At 44.7% G+C, this 13,379-nt stretch overlaps 1 protein-coding gene across 10 annotated transcripts in view; it reads right to left on the bottom strand.

Annotated features, from left to right (window-relative positions):
• Positions 1 to 7,441, bottom strand: part of MBNL1 (muscleblind like splicing regulator 1) — a 189,833-nt gene extending 182,392 nt beyond the window's left edge. For 2 of the 10 annotated variants that reach the window (XM_048506759.1, XM_048506758.1), the window contains exon 1: positions 7,032 to 7,438. The gene's annotated coding sequence lies outside the window, so the exon portion shown is untranslated. Of the gene's footprint in view, positions 1 to 7,031 lie in introns of all 10 variants that reach the window. The other 8 variants (XM_048506762.1, XM_048506757.1, XM_048506760.1 and 5 more) reach the window with 8 other exon arrangements.
• Between the last annotated feature and the right edge of the window lie 5,938 nt (positions 7,442 to 13,379).

Below are 13,379 nucleotides of genomic sequence, written 5' to 3'. Positions count from 1 at the left end.
GGCAATGTGAATAAGCCATCATGGACATCATACCAAGGACCAAGTGTACAAGTCACATTACTTCAACTGCAATGCTTCTCAATGGATTCATACCCATTTGGCTACCATTCACTATACTACATGAACCAGCTTAGGCCCTCTATACCCATACTCTTGACAACCTTGGCATCAAAACCTGGTAATCATATGGTGGTATAGTCACAGGTTAGTATGATTAATCACCTACTGGTTTCAAACAAAAACAGATTTGGGCCACAATTCAATTCTGTTCATGTAAATGGGAGTTCTGCCACTAACTTCAACATCAATGAAGCAAGGCCTTTCCATTGGGAAAATATCACCCAGTGGAAGGCTAAGAGAGGTGGGAGCAAGAGATGCCAGCACAGGGCTATCTTAACAGCATTACACCCCCTTGGCAAAGTGGAGAATAAGACACATACACATCCATGCACGTGTGGTTGCAGAGGTGACCGTGATACTAAATCAGAGGGGAATGCAACTGTCACTATCTTAAAAATAAATGTTAATATTGTTCATTATCTTTAGTAAGACACATGCTAAGTACACATTTTCCAATGACAAATATTTATAGCTTAATCTATATATATAAAAAGCTAACCATCCGTTTGTTGGTGACTCCCTAACGCCGAAACGGCTGGACGGATTGCCCCCAAATTTTCACATGGCGTCCCTCCCTGTTGCAGGCAGATAATCGGACCTTCAAATCGCCAAAAGTCCATACCTGAGCCAGGTAAAACATCTTTTTTCTGGCGTACCAGGCCATGAAGCTGGCTCTGTTTAACTGTCACCCTTAGAATGTTTGTGCAGCATGTCTGTGGCCTGAGGGCTTTGTATGAGGGCTTAGGAATGTTGTTAGTGACAGATGCAGGCAGAGATGAGCAGTGGAAACAGTAAATAGGTAATAACTGTTTAGGTAATACGAGTGGAAGTGAAACACATACACTACTTCTGTCGTGAGACTTCGTCTAGGTGGTGTTCCTCCACACACACACATACAGTGTAACTTCTTTCACTCTCTGTGCCTCACCCACTACTACTTCACACAACACACATACTCCTGCATCCTATATTAATCCAGCTCATCCCTCACACACACCTCTTTTCACTCCTTTCCCCTTTCCTCACATCCAACCACCACTTACCCACTTCCCTCAACCAATATCTCTCACCATGCAGCTCTCTTTTTACTTCAAAGCGAGCTGGAGTTTGGCCTCTTTTCTTCTAAGAAAATCCCCACGGGGTGGGGCAAACCAACACTACTGCCTCTGCTTCTTTTTTTGCACATGGCCCTTTAAAACCCAGGGAGCTGGCCTGCGACTCTGAGCGCCTCACCCACCCCTGCCCTCTGCTGCCTGACTGGGACAGCCCTCCTTGCCCCAGTTCTGCTCTTACTCAAATCCAGGGACTCAAAGTGCTCAGTGTCAAGCCAGCCTCAAATGTGGACAGTGGGATTTGCGCTCTGGGATACAGTTAAACCAAGCTTGTAGGAAGTTTGGAAAAGTGGTTACCTTATACTGGGGTAAAACCAAGACACCACCATATAATAATGTGAATTGAAAAGGGAAAGAGGGATTCCATTTGACCATGCAAGAAGAGGAAGAGGAGGAGGAGGAGGAGGAGGAGGAGGAGGAGGAGGAGGAGGCAGGTGAGAGAGGAGGAGGAGCTTGATTTATATCCCCCCTTTCTCTCCTGTAGGAGACTCAAAGGCCTTACAACCTCTCCTTGCCATTCACCCTACCACAACAAACACCCTGTGAGGTGGGTGGGGCTGAGAGAGCTCCAAAAAAGCTGTGACTAGCCCAAGGTCACACAGCTGGTGTGTGTGGGAGTACACAGGCTAATCTGAATTCCCCAGATAAGCCTCCACAACTCAAGCTGTAGAGCTGGGAATCAAACCCGGTTCCTCCAGATCAGAGTGCACCAGCTCTTAGCCACTATGCCACCGCTGCTCCCAAAAGGCTATGCTGGGGATCATTGGACCTGCATGCACAACTGTGTGGGTTGCAGACTGTGTTGAGAAGGATAATTGCCACAGCAACGCGTGGCCGGGCCCCGCTAGTATAGTATAGAATTTATTTATTTATTGACAGCAAGTCACAGCATGCATAGATTAGCATGGGGCTCCTATGCTCATAGGGCCCACACACAACTGCCCAGCATTCCCATGCGTTAAGATGGCCCAGTGCCAGCAAGAGCCAACTGCAGCTTAAGCCACAATTGTGTTGGTCTTCTTCCAGCTCTGTGTACACAACATACTATTGTGTCATGTTTCACCAAGGGTTGGCCTAAAAAATGAGCAGGACTATGTCTAGTACTACATATCTTGGGCACAGTGATGTCGTGACACAACTGCTTGCAGATTTTTATGGGTTCCTGGGTAGAATGCGCCCATAGATTTCTCTGCCACAAGTTCATTCTCTTCCTCCCATCATTCCCTGAGGAATTCCCCTTTCTATTGCTTGCATCACAACAAATTTAGTTCTTGGGTGCTGTGTGGTTTCCGGGCTGTATGGCCGTGTTCTAGCAGCATTCTCTCCTGACGTTTCGCCTGCATCTGTGGCTGGCATCTTCAGAGGATCACTAAATTTAGTCCTACCAATTTAATTGCATGCTCCGTCTGTCAAAATAAATCCTCCCTCACTGAAAAACATGGGAATCCATCAGAATTATAGAAATAACATGGATCAAACTGATAACCCTTGGAATACGTAAACTAAGAAAGCCATCCATGTAAAAGTCTAATGTTCAAAGTTGTCCACTACCTAACTCCAATTTTTTTGTGTTTTTCTTTTTAAAAAACACCATGATAACAGAGTCCACTATATTTATTTGGAAAATGTTACTGAGAAATATCTGAACTCCGGGAAAACTCAGTCAAGCCTTCAGCAAGCATTACATTGTATTTTATTATTTTTTTAAAATTCATGCCAAATTTGAACAATATGAAATGCACAAGCAGGCTAAAGACTTTTGAAAATGGAGATGAACTTCTTCACAATAATTTTTCATCTGACCTGCAAATACTTTCCAAGTCTGGCTATAATATAGCACAGAACTAAAACATCCTATAAATGATCAGGCAGAAATCCAAAGTAGTACACAGCCAGTTCTCCATCCCACGAAATCTTTGACCTTGTGTTCCTAAAAAGGGGATCTCCTTAACATACCAAGTGGCAAAATACTCTAGAAATGAAAGTCTGTGATATGGAATGGCTACAGGTTAAATGTGGGGAAAAGTAAAAACTCTCAGAGAGTATAAGTTTAAGTCCTAAAATAGCTCTTTGGACCTTGACCATAAACTTTGAACCCTGTAAATGCCAAGGTCTACCTCTCCAATATAAATATCAGATGGCTTTGATCAAGTTCACTGATCTAAGTTTGGGGATCTCATCAACCATTCAATTGTGTAACAGACAAATCACAAGTTGTCTTGGGTTAAGGGAAATATTTCAGGTCACGAATGTGATAAAGTGTCAATGCTCAGTCAAATTGAGCCAAAAGAAATTTCCTGTCACGTAATTACCTGCAATGGGAAAAGCAATGGCTTCTTTGAAGACTAGGCAAAAATTTACTGAATTGCTCCTCAAACATTCTGTTTAGGAATGAATTTTCAAGATATTATTGACCTTATCAAGATAATTTACAGGACTCTGGCTATAATAGCTAAAGAAGAGATTATTTATCTGTGATTTTTTTAAAAGGAGAGTCTTCAGAAATGACTATTGTAGGAATGGAATCCAATTAGAGTATCTGTAATAATTATAGAATATCTTACAATTTCCTCAGTTACACAGTGAAGAAGGTGACTGATTGACCTCTAATATTCCCTTCTGTTTCATCTCAGGGTTTTTTCTTCTAGCTGGCAACATTTCATATGGCCCAAAAGCTGTCCAAAGGAGGCTTCTGAAGATACAGCAATAATTAGCCAACAGTTCAGCATATAAACTAGCTCACTGTTCTCCTAGAAATTTCAAGGAGATGCAGGGATAGAATTCTGGAATATGTACATCACAGATGCACGTTCGCATTTCCACCCTGAGTGGCCTTGCCCAAGGCCCTGTCTGTTAGTCTAAGCTACCCCCTTACATTACTCTAAGCTATTCCTCACATATTTTTGGTAGAATAAAACAATATTGCATCCTGCACCCATCAGAGGATGTAAAATAAATCTAAATTGCAGACAAACAACTTCTCTTCCATATTTCTGTTTTGTTTTGCGCATGCTCAACCACCCAATGAGGTAGATTAGACTGAGAGAGACTGGATGGCCAAAATTTACCCAATGAGCCTAATAGAAGAATGGGGTTTTGAATTTCAGGTTCTTTCCACATAAAAAGACAAGTTTTTACCATGCTGTTTAAACAAATATCCTACAGTTATTCCTAATCATAGAGCTCTCAAATCAGAGACTGAAGCTAGGATAAGTTCCCAAATTCAAACTATATCACATGAGAGCAAACTACACCTATTGGTAACTATGGTTACTCTAGTTTGGATGTACACCAAACCACAGCTATCACTAACCAGGAAAGAAAGGGGAGAAAAGTGGGCAAGTCTGAGGGGAAAGGGGGAGGAGAAACTGAAGGGACTATAGATCACTAAACTATGGTTTGACAGTCATTGAGTTGCTGTCTAAATCAGGTCAGTAAGTTCCACCACCGTACTGTTAACATTGTTAAAGAAAGGGATAGATTTTAAAGGAATAGATTTTGATCTGCCAGTTCAATGTTAGCACCATGTGTGTACCATCCATCTTTATTTTGCATATGCCCTATCTTCCCTCCCTCTCTCTCCTCCTCTTTCCACTACCCCAGATCATTTCATAGTCATGCCTTTCTTACTATCTCTGAAATCTCCTGCTTTTCTGCAAAAGCTATTTGGCCAGAAAAATAAACTACCAGCTAGTGAGTGCTTCCCAGGAGGAAACAAAAAGCGACACTAATTCTGACAGCAGCGTTAAAACAAATATTCTGTTGTTGTTGTTGTTTTTAAATGATGGTTTCTTTGCTCCCTGACCCTCAATTTGCTGCATGCAGGGGAAGTAATTAACATGGCTCCAAAATCAAACTCCCTTGCAAAGAGTTGACAATTATTTTAAAACATCCTGTACAAGAAGTAGAAACAGTACTTCCCAACATAATTTCTCTGCCCAGACGCCTGCTAATGTCACTTTGCTGTGTCTCCCTGGAGTTCCTTTCTCTAGTCTTCTTTAGTCATGGTGGGTCAACTGCAGATTTTGCAATGCGATTGCACTGCCTCCCTGTCAGGTCACTGAAAACTCATTAAGCAATATCATTTTCTCTCCCTATATGCAACTCTGAATCTTATCTTCCTTATGGCAAAAAATTAACCAGGTTCCCTCTTCTGTCCTTCCTGTTCTTCATACATTTTCAGATGACTAGCCACGAGCTTTCTCTTGTCTGCCAAAAAATCTTCAGCAACTCCAGAAATCTTAATCTTCTGCCCATCTTGGAAATCTAACAACACGTATGCAAGTGTCACAGTGCTAGATGACTTAGGAAAATCTGAGTTCAAGGAAGTCTAGTTCTTCTATAATCCTTCTGAATACACAAGTTCACACATTCAAAGGAGTCAAATGTGGAAAGCTCTCTCTGCATCTACTAATAGGCCTAAAAACCCTAAAAACCATCATTTTTTTGATCCTCTAAGGTATTTGCAATATGTCACTGATACTCCTACACAGCTCCTTGCAAAACTTTTCTTCCCTCCTAGCTTTAACTACATGAAATCAGACCAATATCTAAAACAGCCACTTTAACATTTAGGAGCCGGGGATCTGGGCACTGGCTTTTTAAAAACTTACCTGTGCCAGTGAACTACTTTGAAGCCAACCCTGTACACTGCAGCACAGTTAACAGTCCCCTAGAGAAACCTGAATCATAACATTTTTTCTTACGATGCAGTGCCATTAACAAATTCCTGCCCATTAAAGGAAACACAGATTTGACATCTCCCAGTTGTGGAACAAAATTGACAAATATTTCTTATAAAGGCACATCATGGCAGTCGAAACTCCAGTTGCTAGATGCCATATGTACAAAGTGTATGTGTGTGCATGCGTAAATAAAATTACATAGAGCCAGCAGGATTTTTTTTTCTGTTTTCAAAGTAACTCATCTCTTAAAAAGGGGGGGATCCTTTGCCCTGTAAAGTTGGGCAAAAGCCACAGTGGACCAAAATACAGTCCTACCCTTAAAAGGAAGCACAACTAAACATGTCACACATAATTTATGGGCAGTGGGCAAGGAATGACCCTCTCCACTAACATATCTGGCCCACATTTTAACTCTTTTTTTTAGATTTTGAGTCAGCAGACTGGCTAGATGGCTGGATGAAATCTCATCTTTCCCCCACCGCACCAGGAAAAAGCGACGGAAAATGGTGTTCGGATCTTTGCAGAGAAGGTTAAGCTGACAAATCTTGTCGCCGGACCTTGTGCAGCCGGCTGCAGTCAGTGCTGTGTGGCCAGTGCACTGAAAGAGGGCTCTAAAGTAAAGCGCATTATTCTGTTTCCCAGAGCTGCGCCGGGCTATAATAAGGGCCACGCAGCAAGCCAAGTTCAGGGGTAATTTAAGCTTGCAAAGAAAGGTCAGGGAGTGACAGGGGACGGAGGGCTCTTCGTGCACCTGCTTGGCGGGTGTCCCCAGTCTGCGTGCGTGTGTATGTGCGGACAGACTGCAAAACTGCACCCGGACGGACCCTGCAGAGCACACGTCCACACGCTTGAGAAGAAGCGGCGGCTTCCCGCAGGAGCTGCAGGAGCGACCTCCTGCTTCGATGATGGAAGCGATAGGAAATCCTAAACTATGGTAGACGCCGGAGCCCTGCACTTCTCCAGGCAAGGCAACGACCAATCGCTCACTTCCTTCTTCCTTTAGACAGCCAGTCTTGAAAACATGCAGCAACTCCCCCCCCCCCCGAACCACAGATCTGCAAAGTGTTAAGAAAGGGGGGGGGATCAACAACAAGAAGGGGGGAAGACCTCTTACCTCTCACATTGCTGTTCAGAGGCAACCATCAGATGGTAGACAGACCGACCAAGGCATTGTGGGGGATTCAGGAGATGATGGCCAAGACTGGAGGGGTGGGAAGGGGGGAGGCTTGCCGATCGCCTTGTCACAGCGGCATGCTCGGCGCCCCAAACCTCATGCAGCTGCAGTGCAAAAGACTCCTGCCGACGGCTGTGCACGCGCTTATCTGTAATGTCTGGTTTCCGCCACTGCCTGCGCCGCCCCTCCCCCATTCAGCAAAACCTACCAGGAAGCGCCGGGTGTTACTTTGTGGAGCCCTGCAAGAAGGAGCGGGGAGGGAACGGGGGAAACCGGGGGTTTGGGTTTCAGCGACACTTCCACGCTGGTTTGCCCCAAGGAGCCGATTCGATCCTGGGAAAGCGCGTGAGCGCAGGCTGTCTGGCTGGCTGCAAGGGTTGGCACGGTTTTAGTGCAGCCTCGGAATCTATGCAGGATCCCCTAGAAGTGGATCTTGGTATCTCCCAGGTTTATATGTAAAATATGAGAGAAAAGAAGGAGGAAGCGTTCTGGATTACGTTCTGTAAATATGACACTTGCAAAGATCCGTGTCAATGCAGTTGTCTCTGTGGAGTATTATCATCATCATCATCCTTATTGACATTTTTAGGCAGTAAAGAAAAAGGAGCCTGCGGGATTATAGTGTAAATATGACACTTGCAAAGATCCGTGCAATGGAGTTGTCTCTGTGGAGTATTATTTATTTATTTGTTCATTTTTCAATTTCTAGGGCGCCCTTTCCCAAAAGGGCTTTTAAAGTCACAGCTGCCAGTTCTTTAGCTGGTTGTTGGCCTTTCATTACAATTCAAGTCTCATCCAGAGGCCTAGGGTGTTGTAGTGTACTAGCATAGTATTTGTGCGGACACCAGTAGGGCTGCCTTCTGAATCTGACCAATGTTGATTTGGTCAATTTGAAGATGTTTCAAGTGCCGCCCAGTGTTTTCAGAATGGTGCCCAGGGTGCTGATTACCATTGGGATCACCTCAGCTGGTTTATTCCATAGTGACTGAAGCTCTATTTTCAAATTGTGGTATTTAGGGACCTTCTGTCACCAGGTACCATTATGTCGATGATGGTCACTTTCTTGTCCTCAGTCGCTGTGATGTCCGGTGTATTATGCGCCAACACTTTGTCCATTTGGATTCAAAAGTCCCACAAGACCTCATTTTCCATTACTTTTGCTGGACAATGTTCCCACCAGTTTTTAGCTGTCCTAATGTTGTAATTCCTGCATCAGTACCAGTGGATCATTTTGTGCCTCTGTATTCAGTCTAGGCAATCTTTTTGCAGCAGCTGAGTGCATTTTGCAGCAGCTGGCTACAGTTTCTTCAGCTTCCTTGCACAATCTTCACTTTGCATCATCTGAGGATTTTTCGATTCTGGCCATGATCGTATTTGTTCTAATGGCTTTCTCTTGAGGTCCAAGATTCATTTTCCTTTTTCAGAGTTCCCGTTGTTAACCACAGCCAGTTTTTCCTTGATCTTCTCCAGAAATTGGTCATACAGTGCTTTGTTGTTCCAGCTTTCAGTCCTGGTTTTAATCACATTTTTTCTGTATTCCTGTTGTCTTTCCTAATTTAATTCCACACACTTGATGATCTTTTCCCTAAGTTCCCTAAGTGAGTCCATCAGTTGTTTTCATGGGGACTTTCTCTGGTGGTTGCACTATTATTCCCTCTCCTGTACTGGCATTTTCATCTGGCAGTTCTACTATTATATCTCCGATGTTTTTGGAGTATGTACTGTTCTTTCTTCTGGTGTTGCTTTCTTTTCACAATTTTTCTGGATTTCTTCCAATTCTATCTCTGTAAACACTTTATTCTGTATGATGAATCACCTTTGATCTGCCAGCCTTTGCTCACTGATATTCTAATCTGGGTATTGTTGTTTCCACAGTTGGTACATTTGCTTCAAGTGTCCTCTTTTTGCTGGCTCTGAGTTGCAGTAACAGGCTTTGATGGCACTATTTTCTTGTGCGCTATAATTCTTCCTTTTTGATGGTTGGTCCACTTGTAGCCCACTTGTCAACGCATGCCCAGGGTTCTCAGCATGTGACATGGCTCTTGTTAACCCGCACGATGACCAATATGGGTATGGAATTTTTTTTTTTACCATATGGTATGAGTTGGTGGACACACTGAGTCTGGTATCTAAGTTGAGACCTGTCTGGCTTGGGAGATCCTTCTGGTAGTATACCTCCAGCATAGTTCTCAATGTCATTGCAGCACACAAGCCCCTTACCCGTGACAAGGAAGTGTCCATGAAGGGCAGGAAGGGGGTGTCCATGAGGAGCGATAAGGGGATGTCTATAAGGGGTTATAGTGCAAATATGACACTTGCATGGATCCGTGTCAATGGAGTTCTCTCTGTGGAATATTATTGATTATTGATTATTATGATTACTATTATTGTTATCCTTATTGACATTATTGACATTTTTAGGCAGTAAAGATAAATCTGAAGGTTAAGACATAGGAACTAACCCACCACTCTTTCTCTGTACTCCTTAAAATTCATTGTACACTGTCAATTCACTGTACATTGACTGGTGTTTCAAGTAGCATCCCTTTTTAGAAAAGATGAACCCTAGAAGTGCCTACACTGAATGCTGAACATCCAATATTATGACCACATCGTTAATGAAGAGGTGCTCCAAGGGAGCAGCATGTGCAAACTCCATACTATTGTTGCACACAGAAGAGTTCGACTGGCTGGCCAAGTCCTTTGCATGGAGAACGGTCGGATCTCAAAGATAGCAATGAGGTGGATACCTTCTGATGCCAAATGACAGTAAGAATGCCCCCCAAACACCTGGAGAACATCTGAGCAAGACCTGAAGGCAATGAATATTGCATGGGAAGAGGCTGAAACACTCGCCCAAGACCAGAACTGTTGGACAGCACTTGTTGCTCGATATGCTACTTAGTATGGGAGGATCGATCAATCTAACTAACTAACCAACCATATGTGTATGTTTTTAAATCCCTGTATGCATGAAACCATTGCGTCTGGAAGAAAGATGGGCTAGGACCCCCTCGCATGCTGGTTTCCTTCATGCATGGTTTGTTCCTTCTAGGAGGACCATTTGGTCACATTAAATGACTCCTATCAGTTTTAACGGTAGAGTGAAGAAACATATGTGAGCATTAGCTCTCAGAGCTCTTCCTTTTCTAGAATTTGCTCTTTCAGCCCCAGCGCAAAGTATCTTTACCACAAAACAGCAGTTTACACGCCTTTGGCAGCTACTTTCCCAAGTGCAAATCCGCATGTATAATATTCTCACACTTTTTATTGGTTTGCAGAAGTGAATCTGAAGGTGTTGGAGCATATGATAAACATATGAGACTTTTGTGCACTGTTTGCAGAAACAGTGGTGCAGGATGGAAAGCTGAAGACAAGAGTCTCATTTTTCAGTTCCAGCCAACCTAGGTGTTACAGTCACATTCCATATCCAGGAAATACAAACATTGATTTTAGCATTAGTTAACCCTCGAACATGACCCATGCTTGTTCTGCCCCAAATCTGATCTCCACAGCACCACAGAAAACTATACAACAATTAAATTAATGGGAAATGGTGACAAGATGGGGGTGACCCCTATAAAGAATGGTTACTTTCACTTCCTAATACAGTTCTCTGCACTTCTCATTTTGTACTGATGAGTCAGACTGGATGCATTGGAAGCTCCTGTGTGGACATGCCCCATTTGACAGGGAATTGCTGAAATATCAAATTAATTCTAGCTATCCTCCAGAGCAGCATCAAACATCCTTCTGCCCATTTATAGTAACAAAAGCTAAAAGAATAGAAGTCATTCATTTCTACGGGTGTTTGCTGGCATCAGACTGGGTTTCAACTCCAGCACTTGCCAACAGGCTTGTCGGGGAGGAACTGTGGCTTAGCAGTTCATACATAAAATCACAGGTTTGAATCCCCAGCATCTACATATTAAGGATCTCATGTAGCCAGCATGGGAAAGCATTTTGTTGTTCTGATATCCAGGAAAGTTGCTGCCCGTCAAAAGAGACAAGTTTGGTGTATCTGTGGCTAACTGCCTAACAGTTTCATGAGTTCCTGTATATGTTCAGCCAGGTGGCATGTGCTCACAGGTCTAATCCTGTTGTTGGGTGTGTTTTGTTTTCTAAAGGAAATATCCAGTCCCACCTATTTCCTACATACCTTATTGTGTATAGAAGGCATCACAATGGGCTATTGCCTGTTTCCACACTCGTGTCCCTGTCACTTGATGGCGGTAGCTTTACCCATTTTAACCATTCTTATTCTACACCAAATCCCATAAAATAGTCATTTGGTTGATGGAACATGCTGTGTGAGTTCCAAATCCCATGGCAGAGCACTGCTTTTCCAAAGCCACCTTTAAATGAGGCCTGAGGTTGGGTCAAAGCATGCAACCAAATGAGGTGGTATTACTTCTGAATGTTCCCTCAGTCATTCAAAGAAAGCCTCCCAGTTAGACTATTGGAACTCGCTCTACGCGGGCCTTCCCTTGCGCCTGATTCAGAAATTGAAACTGGTCCAAAATGCGGCAGCTCGTCTGCTCACAGAAGGTGCCTTTGGAGACCATATTTTGCCTGTGTTGCATAGCCTGCATTGGCTCCCAGTTGAGTTCCGAGTCATCTTCAAGGTGTTGCTGTTAACCTTTAAGGCTTTACATGGCTTGGGACCTTCGTACCTTCAGGACCATCTTACCCCGCATGTCCAGCTCGGTCTCTGCGTTCAGAGGCCAATTTGCTGGTTGTCCCTGGCCCCTCTATGATGCGGCTGGCCTCCACTAGTAAAGGCCCTGGCCCCTGCTTCATGGAACAGCCTCCCTCCATCTGTCCGGGCCCTGCGGGACCTTGGTGAGTTCGCAGGGCCTGTAAGACTGAGCTGTTCCGCCGGGCTTTTGGGGGGGTCGGCTGCTGAGGGTGCCCCCAGTCTCCTACCTTCCTCCCCCTTGTTCTCTGTTTGTTTCATTACGTGGCCCATTTTAGTGGGGGCCTTTTGGGTTCCCCCAGGGGGTTTGGTTTTAGTTCTCGGATGCTGGTTGTATTGCTGTTTATTGGTTTTAATAAGGAGACAGGGCTTGTATTATATTTGTACCAGTTTTAATTTTCCTCCTGCCTGCATATGTTTATTGTACACCGCCAATAATTAATTGATTGATTGATTGATTGATTGATAAGAGCAACCAAGATTGATTCCCCACTCATCCATATCGCAGTTAACTAATTTGGTAAACTGGGTTTATTTTTCCACTCCTGAAAACTGTTGGATGACATTGGGCTAGTCACAGTTCTCTCTGAGTTCTCTCAACCCCACCCTACCTCACTAGATGTCTGTTTTGGAGAAAGGAAAGTGATCATAAACCGTTTTGAGATTCCTTAAAGATAGAGAAAAAGAGGGGTATTAAAAACCAACTCTGTTCTCTTGCTCTCTCTTTTGCTCTTATCATTCAAAAAGTTCCTTGCAAATAGAAAATACCTTAGGGGGAAAGATTCAGCCCATCCTTTGCCTCCCATACTGGTTTGCCATTATCAGGGCATTTTTTATTTAAGGATTATTCAGAAAAGGTGGCCATTCACCCGCATGCAAGTGGAATTTCCTCATGTGAGATTTCTGCTGGTTTGTTACTCTCCTCCAACTTCAGCTCCTTCATTCTGGCCGTTTCCGCACGGGCAATTAATGGCGGCCTGGAGACGGTAAAAACGCCGTCTCCAGGCCGCCATTCGCACAGGGGGTGCAGCTGCATCGCAGCCGTGCCGCCCTCGCACCGCCCGCCCGTCGCGAAGCCGGTGTTTCCCCAGAGCGCTTGGAAGCGCTCTTTTTGGGAAAACGCCACCTCGAAGCTGCTGCCGAGCGACGCCTCCCCCACCCGGCACTTACCTTGTCCCCGGGCCTCCGGCGCGTCGCCAAGGGACTTACCTTGTCCCCGGGCCTCCGGCGCGTCACCACTGGAGCAGGCGTGCAGGGCCAGGGGGGCGTGTCCCCAGGCCTCGGCGATGCGCCCAGGGACATGCCGGGTTGGCCGGGCGCCGGTGCTCTGCGGCGCCGGCTGCCCGGCTCTTTCCAGGACCGTCCGTGCGGACGGTCCCAGCGTCGTCGGGTCGGCCTCATAAACGCCAACCCGGCTGCTTCCGCCTTCGTGCTGAAACGGCCTCTGTTTCTGAGGTGGATTCTGCACAGGCCAACTATAACGGTATAAACCGTTTTGGGAGGGAGAGTTCGTGCAGGTCCCGTTCCTAAAACGAGTTTGGCCTGTTTTATTTCCCTCAACCCGGGATTTTCAAAAAGCTAAACCAACAATC

The sequence above is a fragment of the Sphaerodactylus townsendi genome, linkage group LG08 (assembly GCF_021028975.2).
Source record: "Sphaerodactylus townsendi isolate TG3544 linkage group LG08, MPM_Stown_v2.3, whole genome shotgun sequence".
In the NCBI taxonomy this organism is placed as follows: domain Eukaryota; kingdom Metazoa; phylum Chordata; class Lepidosauria; order Squamata; family Sphaerodactylidae; genus Sphaerodactylus; species Sphaerodactylus townsendi.
The sequence above is the reverse complement of the archived record's forward strand: the minus strand, read 5'-3'. Positions and strand labels throughout refer to the sequence as shown.